Source organism: Sus scrofa, chromosome 16, assembly GCF_000003025.6.
Source record: "Sus scrofa isolate TJ Tabasco breed Duroc chromosome 16, Sscrofa11.1, whole genome shotgun sequence".
Classification (NCBI taxonomy): Eukaryota; Metazoa; Chordata; class Mammalia; order Artiodactyla; family Suidae; genus Sus; species Sus scrofa.
The window spans coordinates 4,583,994-4,591,832 of record NC_010458.4 but is presented as its reverse complement, the minus strand read 5'-3'; the positions used below and the strand labels follow the sequence as shown (position 1 = coordinate 4,591,832).

Sequence of the window (7,839 nt, the reverse complement as noted above, 5' to 3'; positions counted from 1 at the left end):
TAACTTTACTAAAAAGTTATTGACTAAAAATTCCATATATCAGTAAATTAACCATTGACTAAAAATTCTCTACATGGCTAAACTATCATTCAAGTATGAAAACAAAATAAATATACTTTCAAGAAAAATAATAGGAGTTCCCATCATGGCTCAGCAGTTAACAAACCCGACTAGCATCCATGAGGATGTGGGTTCGGTCCCTGGCCTCGATCAGTAGGTTAAGGATCCAGTGTTGCCATGAACTGTGATGTAGGTCGCAGACACAGCTCAGATCCTGCATTGCTGTGGCTATGGTATAGGCCGGCAGCTACAGCTCCGATTAAACCCCTAGCCTGGGAACCTCCATATGCCACGAGTGTGGCCCTAAAGAGACAAAAAAGAAAGAAAGAAAAATAATACAAACAAAAGAATAGGCAATAACATACATTATAGTGAAAGAAGTGCATCATGAACAAATAAAATGGTCTCAGAAAGGATAGTGTAGCTCTTTTCATGCCTAGCGCAGCCATGGATCTCAGTCCCAAGAAGCACCTGCGGCACAAAGCAGCTCCAAAGAATCGCGTGCTATTAAATTGACTGGTGTGTTTGGTCCTCATCCATCTACTGGTCCCCTCAAGCTGAGAGAATGTCCCCTCCCAATCTTTTCCAAAAGAACAGACTTAAGTATACCCTGACAGGAGATGAAGTAAGGAAGAACCACATGTAGCCTTTCATTAAGATTGATGGCAAAATCCGAACTGATATAACCTACATTGCTGGCTTTATGGATGCCATCAGCATTGCCAAGACTGGAGAGATTTTCTGACTGATCTATGACACCAAGGGTGGCTTTGTTGTTCTACTATACCTGAGGAGGCCAAGTACAAGTTATGCAAAGTGAGAAAGATTTTTGTCGGCACTAAAGGAATCCCTCAACTGGTGACCCGTGATGCTTGCAGAATCTGCTACCCTAAACCCCTCATCAAGGTGAATGGCACCATTCAGATTGATTTGGAGACCGGTAAGATGACTGATTTCATCAGATTTGACACTGGTAACCTGTGCATAGTGGAAGAATTGGTGTGCTCACCAACAGAGAAAGACACTCTGGTTCCTTTGATGTGGTTTATGTTAAAGATGCCAAAGGCAACAGCTTTGCCACCTGGCTCTCCAATAATTTTGTTATTAGCAAAGGCAACCAACCATGGATCTCTCTTTCCCCTAGAAAGGGTATCCACCTTACTATTGCTGAGAAGAGACTGGAGATCAAATACAGCAGTGGATAAAATTATCTCTAGGAGACATGTTTGGAAAAGTCTTTGTACTTAATTAAAGAAAATACCACATTTTAAGAAAGAAAGAGTGGAGATCTGCTAAAAAGGGAGAACAAAGAAAATGATAAACACATGGTTACATCAAAACAAATACCAATTGTTTCAAACAATAATGATAACATTTGATTTTAGAAAGTTATAAAGGTTGAAATAATACTTTGGATAGAAATAATATTTTGGATAACATAATATATTTTGGATAGAAATAATATAGAGAGAATCGGTTAGTTTTAAACTGTTCAAAGGTCCTGCATTATGTGAGGAGAGAATAAAGGTAATAATTAACTTTAAACTGTGCTAAATCTATTATTGCTTTCTTTTTTTTTTTTTGTCTTTTTGCCATTTCTTGGGCCGCTCCCACGGCATATGGAGGTTCCCAGGCTAGGGGTCGAATTGGAGCTGTAGCCGCCAGCTTGTGCCAGAGCCACAGCAACACGGGATCCGAGCCGCGTCTGCGACCTACACCACCAGATCATTAACCCACTGAGAAAGGGCAGAGATCGAACCCACAACCTCATGGTTCCTAGTTGGGTTCATTAACCACTGCGCCATGACGGGAACTCCTAAATCTATTATTCATGTTACTATTTTAAGGATAACCACTAATATGATAGTAAGACAATGTATAACCTCCAGGAAAATAAAAAGAAGAAAATGAACTTTAAAAAAGACAACTAGTTGAAAAAGCAGAAAAACAGAGAGAAAAATTCCAGTGTATGTGCTGCAATAGACAAATTTAACACTTTAAGATTCAGGGAGATAGAGATGAAGCCATAGGCAAAAGGTACGCCAGGCAAAACCAACTGAAAGGAAGTCAGTATCACTAAATGAGTAATGAGTTATTAGCGATAAAGATTTATCATGAAGATATGACACAAATATATCGATACTGTCATATGAAGTTAATGATATAAGCTCAAGAAATATACAAAAATTGAGAGACTTACATGGAAAATGTAACACCAGTGTGGTAGGAGAATTTAATGTACTTCTTACTAACTAACAGATAAAACAGGCAAAACAATACAGATAGAGCAGACTCCAATTCCAAATTTCATTCTTCTTCCCTTACATAGTCATGTATTGATTAAATGTTTAATAAATAACTAGCTCTCCAGGGAAGAAGAGAAGTGTTCATGTGTAGCATTTGCTGATGTGGCAGCGTAAATGCTCCCAGGGCTCATTTTAAGTTACTGTATGATGTCATTGAACCCAAGTGGGGAAGATATGCTCACTAATGGCTCTGTGAGTGGAGCACACCTGGTTCCAACACACACTACCCCAATCAGATTTAACCCTACTACCTTCATGCCTCTATTTATTCTTTCCTGTTTATGCCTTGAACACATCTTTCTTTGCATATAATAATCCACAAGCATCCTTCATTTTACAGCTATTTATCAATAATCTACAAGATGCTGGTTGTTTTCCTAAATACTGAAATAGAGTAGTGAAAAAACATGTTTTCAGGGCTCATACACAGTGGTGGGGGGACACATCAAACCGAAATGAAAAGTAAGTTACCTAACACATTAGAAGGTGGTAATTGCTCTGCAGAAAGTCAACCAGGAAAACAGTACAGAAACAGCTGGATATTTTGCACAGGGTGGGCAGGGTAAGTAAAGTGAGTTTTACTGGGAAGGTGATATTTGAATAAGGACATCATGGGAGTAAAGAATTCAGGCCTGAGGCTGTCTGGTGAGGAGCCTCTCACACATAGATAAGAAGAGATACACAGATCACAAGCATTAGCCACTCTACCCCTGTGTATTCAAATGACATCAGGAAGCAAGTAGAGCCAGTGCAGGGATGGCGCTGCTGACAATAAGCAGGAGATGAGATCAGAGAGAAAATGGAGACCCATGTCACACAAGGCCTTGAGGCAACTGAAAGTTTTTGGCTTTTACAGTTGACCCTCGAATAATGCCTGGAGGTGTTAGGAATGCTGACCCTCCACGAGCAGCGGAAAATCTGAGTATCACTTGCAGATGGCCCTTCCTATACCTGGTTCCCCCATCCATGGTTCTGCATCCACAGTTTCTACAAACCAGGATTAAGTGGTGCTGAAGTATTTATCACTGGGGGAAAAAAAAAAATCCATGTATGGGAGTTCACATTGTGGCTCATTTTTTGAGATGAGTCAACTGAATTTATAGTATTTGCTGAATGTCTATTTAGTATTCTTGGCATTATTAGGCATCTTTCCAGGATGAAACTTGCAAAATGGGTAATTTTCTAACTGGAAACATACTACAATAACTCCAGCTAAGTGCTAAATATCAAGTCATAAGTGAGGTGACAGGGCCGACACTCCTCCCTAGCACATCTGATACAGGGTTGGGTGGAAATCAGAAATGCAATTCACACCAGGTTCCAGAAAGCTCTGAACGGTGTCATTCAAGGTGGGAGGATCTGCTTCTCTGGTAAGCAGTGGAAAGATTCTCCATGGATTAAGACCTTTGGTTTCTCTTAAAGGATGAATGGAGGTTATAAGTCTCAAAGATTCAATAAAACCTTTATAGCTTCAGTGTAGCAGAGCATCCATCAGCCAATTCTGTGATTTTACTGTGTTTGTCTTTTGCAGAAATCCATGTGAAACCTCAAACGTTCTTTTTACGAGTTCTTTTGTTACACACACATGTTTTTGGTTAAATGAGTGGTGGTTCAATCTGGAAAAGATAGCTGTAATTAGAGTCTGATTTTTGAAGTTAAAAAAAAGGGAGGGAGGGTTAGCACATATTCTATCCCCTTTCCTCACAAACAACTTTCGCTACCTTCAAGGATGGTGGCCCAGTCCTCCAGAAGGAAAACTGTCACTTACTGTCATATCGTGAGAAAAGGAAGAGACTTCTAAATGTTTCAAGGATATTTGCTTTGCTCCTCAAACTCAACTGAGTTCTCATTACATAGTCATTTATACCATTTTTATGGTGCATTTGCTTTCCAAAATCCATATGCATAATTAAACCTGATATTCAAGCCAGTAGTTTTACTTATGAATGATACATATTAGTATTAGTACTGGTATTAGTCTTAGTGGTATCCTCCTTTTTTTAAAAGAAGAAAGAGGACTAGGAAAATGATGCCTTTTGTTGAGTGCAGAGAGACAAGGTGAAAACTTGCCTGCCAATGTAGAAAACTAATTCCTTTCCTTCCCCCTCTGTGAGCTCAGTGTCAAAGATACAACAGGCCAAATGTCTCAGCAGGAATGTCAGAGCTCTAGCATTCCCTGAAGTTCTACTGGATTGAATTGCTGTGCAGTCCAAGTAAAAGACCTTTACAGGCTGTGCCACATCCTTAACAACTGAGAAGGAAGGTGATAGAGAAGAAGGAGACGAGGAATAAGGTCTTTTTCTATTTTAGGAGTCTTGCCACAGTTTCTTCTCAGATTCCCAAAGTAACCTTCCTGCCACTTATTTCCCATTACCATAGCTCGCCTAAGATTGAAGAAGTTGTAAATGGATACCTCAGGTCTTAAGCAAAAACAAAGAGCATTTCCCCTATTTCTTTATCCTTAGGATGCCCTTTACATTTAATTCCTCACTTGCAAAATAATATTTGAATAATAAAAAATTAAATATACTCATGAGAACATTTTAATCTCTGATTATACTTCTAAAAGTCAAACACCGGCTATTGAAAACATTGACACTACTTTTTAAAAATATATGCAAAGTTGGGATCTGTTTGCCATTTTTTAAAATAAAATATTAGACCAATTTTTAAAGCAAGTGAAGTATTACACTATTGAACTTATACTGTAAGTTGAGATGAACTATGAGGATAATAAAAATTCATACCAGGAAGAAAAAACTCCTAGAAAAATTCTCAAGGCAAACCTTTCAGAAATTCCCCCGAGATGTCAGCGTTGTTTTTCTGACGAAATGTTGGACCTCTTTAAGTGATATTTATTTCATATTTCTGGTTATTATTAGTAGTACAAGTCTATTTTGGCCCAGAGAGCTATTCTTGTAGATAATCTTTTTTTTTTTTTTTTTTGGTTTAAAGCAGGATTTCTCAACCTCATCACTGTCGACATTTGGAATGGACAATTATTTGTTGCAGCACATTGAACAGCATCCCTGGCCTCCACCCACTAAACTTCAAAGCACTCCCCAAGCCCCAATTGAATGAAAAAGTCTTCATATATTAACAAACGTCCCCTTGAACAAAAATCACCCCTGGGTGAGAACTACTGGCTTAAAGTATAGAAAAATGCACTCATTCAGATAATCACTCATACCAATAATTTAACATAGGGTTCATAGTCAATCTCCAAATGTTAAATGAGATTTTTATACATTCTAGGCAGTGTGGGGATTGCAATGATGCATATGACATGGTCTCCAGCCCAAGGAACATGTAGTCCAATAGGCAAAAAGAGTCAAGTGTAGGAACAGCCGTAACAAAAGAAAAAATAACAAATGACATAAACATATTTTTATGCAACTCCACAAAAATAAAGTGCTGGATGTTTATGCCTAGAAAGAGAATAGTCCATATAAAGAAAAACTGTTCAAGCAAAGGAAACAATAGCATATTTACAAAATGCTATGATCTGCAAACTCCTTTCACAAAATTATTAGGTGGCTTATGATTAAATCTATTTTTAAAATAAGTTAAATGTCTTATCTACAGTCACACATTAGAGAAGTGGTAGAGACAAGAATCTATGTCAAATGGATTAATTGTAAATGCAGGCTTCTTTGACTACAGATCAAATAGCCTCAGCATCTTCTATAATTTTACAACAGAGGTAAAGACCAATACATTTGGAATGAAAGAAGATTGAGAGATGACATTACCAAAGTCCACATTCTATCTGAGTTTCTTGATGGACAGGTAGTCTCTTACCAGACTGAGAAAAGTGAAGTTATTCCAAGGGAAGGAAGAGCCAAGAGGTCAAAAATATTGTGGCATGCTTAACTTGGTGCAGAGAAAGACCTTGTAGAAAACAAAGCTGGCCAAGAAAACTGGAGCCAAAGTTTCTAAGTTCTTGTATGACAGGCTAAAAGCACTGACTTTTTTTAGAAAATTAGAGTATAGTTGATTTATAGTGTTGTATCAATTTCTGCTGTACAGCAAAATGACCCAGTTGCATGTATACATGTGTGTGTATATACATATATATATAATATATATTCATTCTTTTTCTCATACTATCTTCCATCATGTTCAATCCCAAGAGATTGTATATATAGTTTTTTTTTTTTTGTCTTTTTGCCATTTCTTGGGCCGCTCCCACGGCATATGGAGGTTCCCAGGGTAGGGGTTGAATTGGAGCTGTAGCCACTGGCCTACGCCAGAGCCACAGCAATGCGGGATCCGAGCCGCGTCTGCAACCTACAACACAGCTCACGGCAACGCCGGATCCTCAACCCACTGAGCAAGGCCAGGGATCGAACCTGCAACCTCATGGTTCCTAGTTGGACTTGTTAACCACTGAGCAATGACAGGAACTCCCTGTATATATAGTTTTATAGTGACTGAAAACTACTGTAAGATTTGTATGTAGTAATATCATTTTTCCATTAAAAATGGATGATTACCTATTTGGATGAGTTTTAGAGAAGAAAGAAGCCAGGAAGAAGGGGGAAAAGGCAAGAGACAATTTCAATGTCCCAGCAATGGGTGGTGGTGAGTCATCATGAGGATAAAGAACACAGACCAAGCAGCCACTTAGGAAATAGACCTGACAAGGGATTTGAGGAACTTGGATAGAGAAGATGAGGGTGTGAAAGAAGACACTGATGCAACATGATTCCATTTCCTGGGGCAGTTTATAGAGGAAGAGACACAGTTTTGAGGGGGGAAAAGGGAAGGGGAGTAAAAGTTATAATCTGTTAATCTAGTTATAATCTGTTAAATTTAAGATGCCCAAAGTATAAGCAAGTCAAAATTTGTGTTGGGAAAATGCAAATGTGGGCTTCAAGCTCAGATGAAGGGTAAGATATGGAAAGAAAGATTGGAAGCTAATGGCCTGTGGGCAGTGGCTGAGGAATAAGCATGAATGTGCCATGGCAAAGACTCCGGGGTCCTGGAGAATTCTGTCATTGAAAGATGAGATGAGACTAGATGAAAAGAGAAGGAAACTGAGATAGAAAAGGCAGAGAGAGACAAGGCTCTGCTACAAAAAAGTCAATGGGGGTGAAGAGGCATGGGAAAAGGCTGCTAGGTAAAGATGGGGCAAAGGTGTGGAAAAATGCAGAAATACTAAGTAAGATGAGATCTGAGAATAAGCCATTAGATTGTCCCTTTTCATTGCCTCTCTTCCAAGCTTTGCCAATAAGACCTAAGATTCTTCAATAAAATTGTGTTATTTCCCTTCAATACCACTACTGGTTCTCTGGGACACACACACACAGAGGGAGAGAGTTCAAGGAATGGAATTTTCTCTATCTTGTAGAAGTTATTTTCTTCCTTCTTCAAAAAAGAATTAAAAATCCTTTTCCCTTTTGACTTGACATTAGTGCATGGGTGCTTGTTCAAAACTGAAAGCTATTTAACCATTAAGATCTATCTTAAA

General features: G+C 38.6%; 1 pseudogene; it reads left to right on the top strand.

Annotated features, from left to right (window-relative positions):
• LOC100519745 lies at nt 508-1,265 on the top strand (annotated as a pseudogene).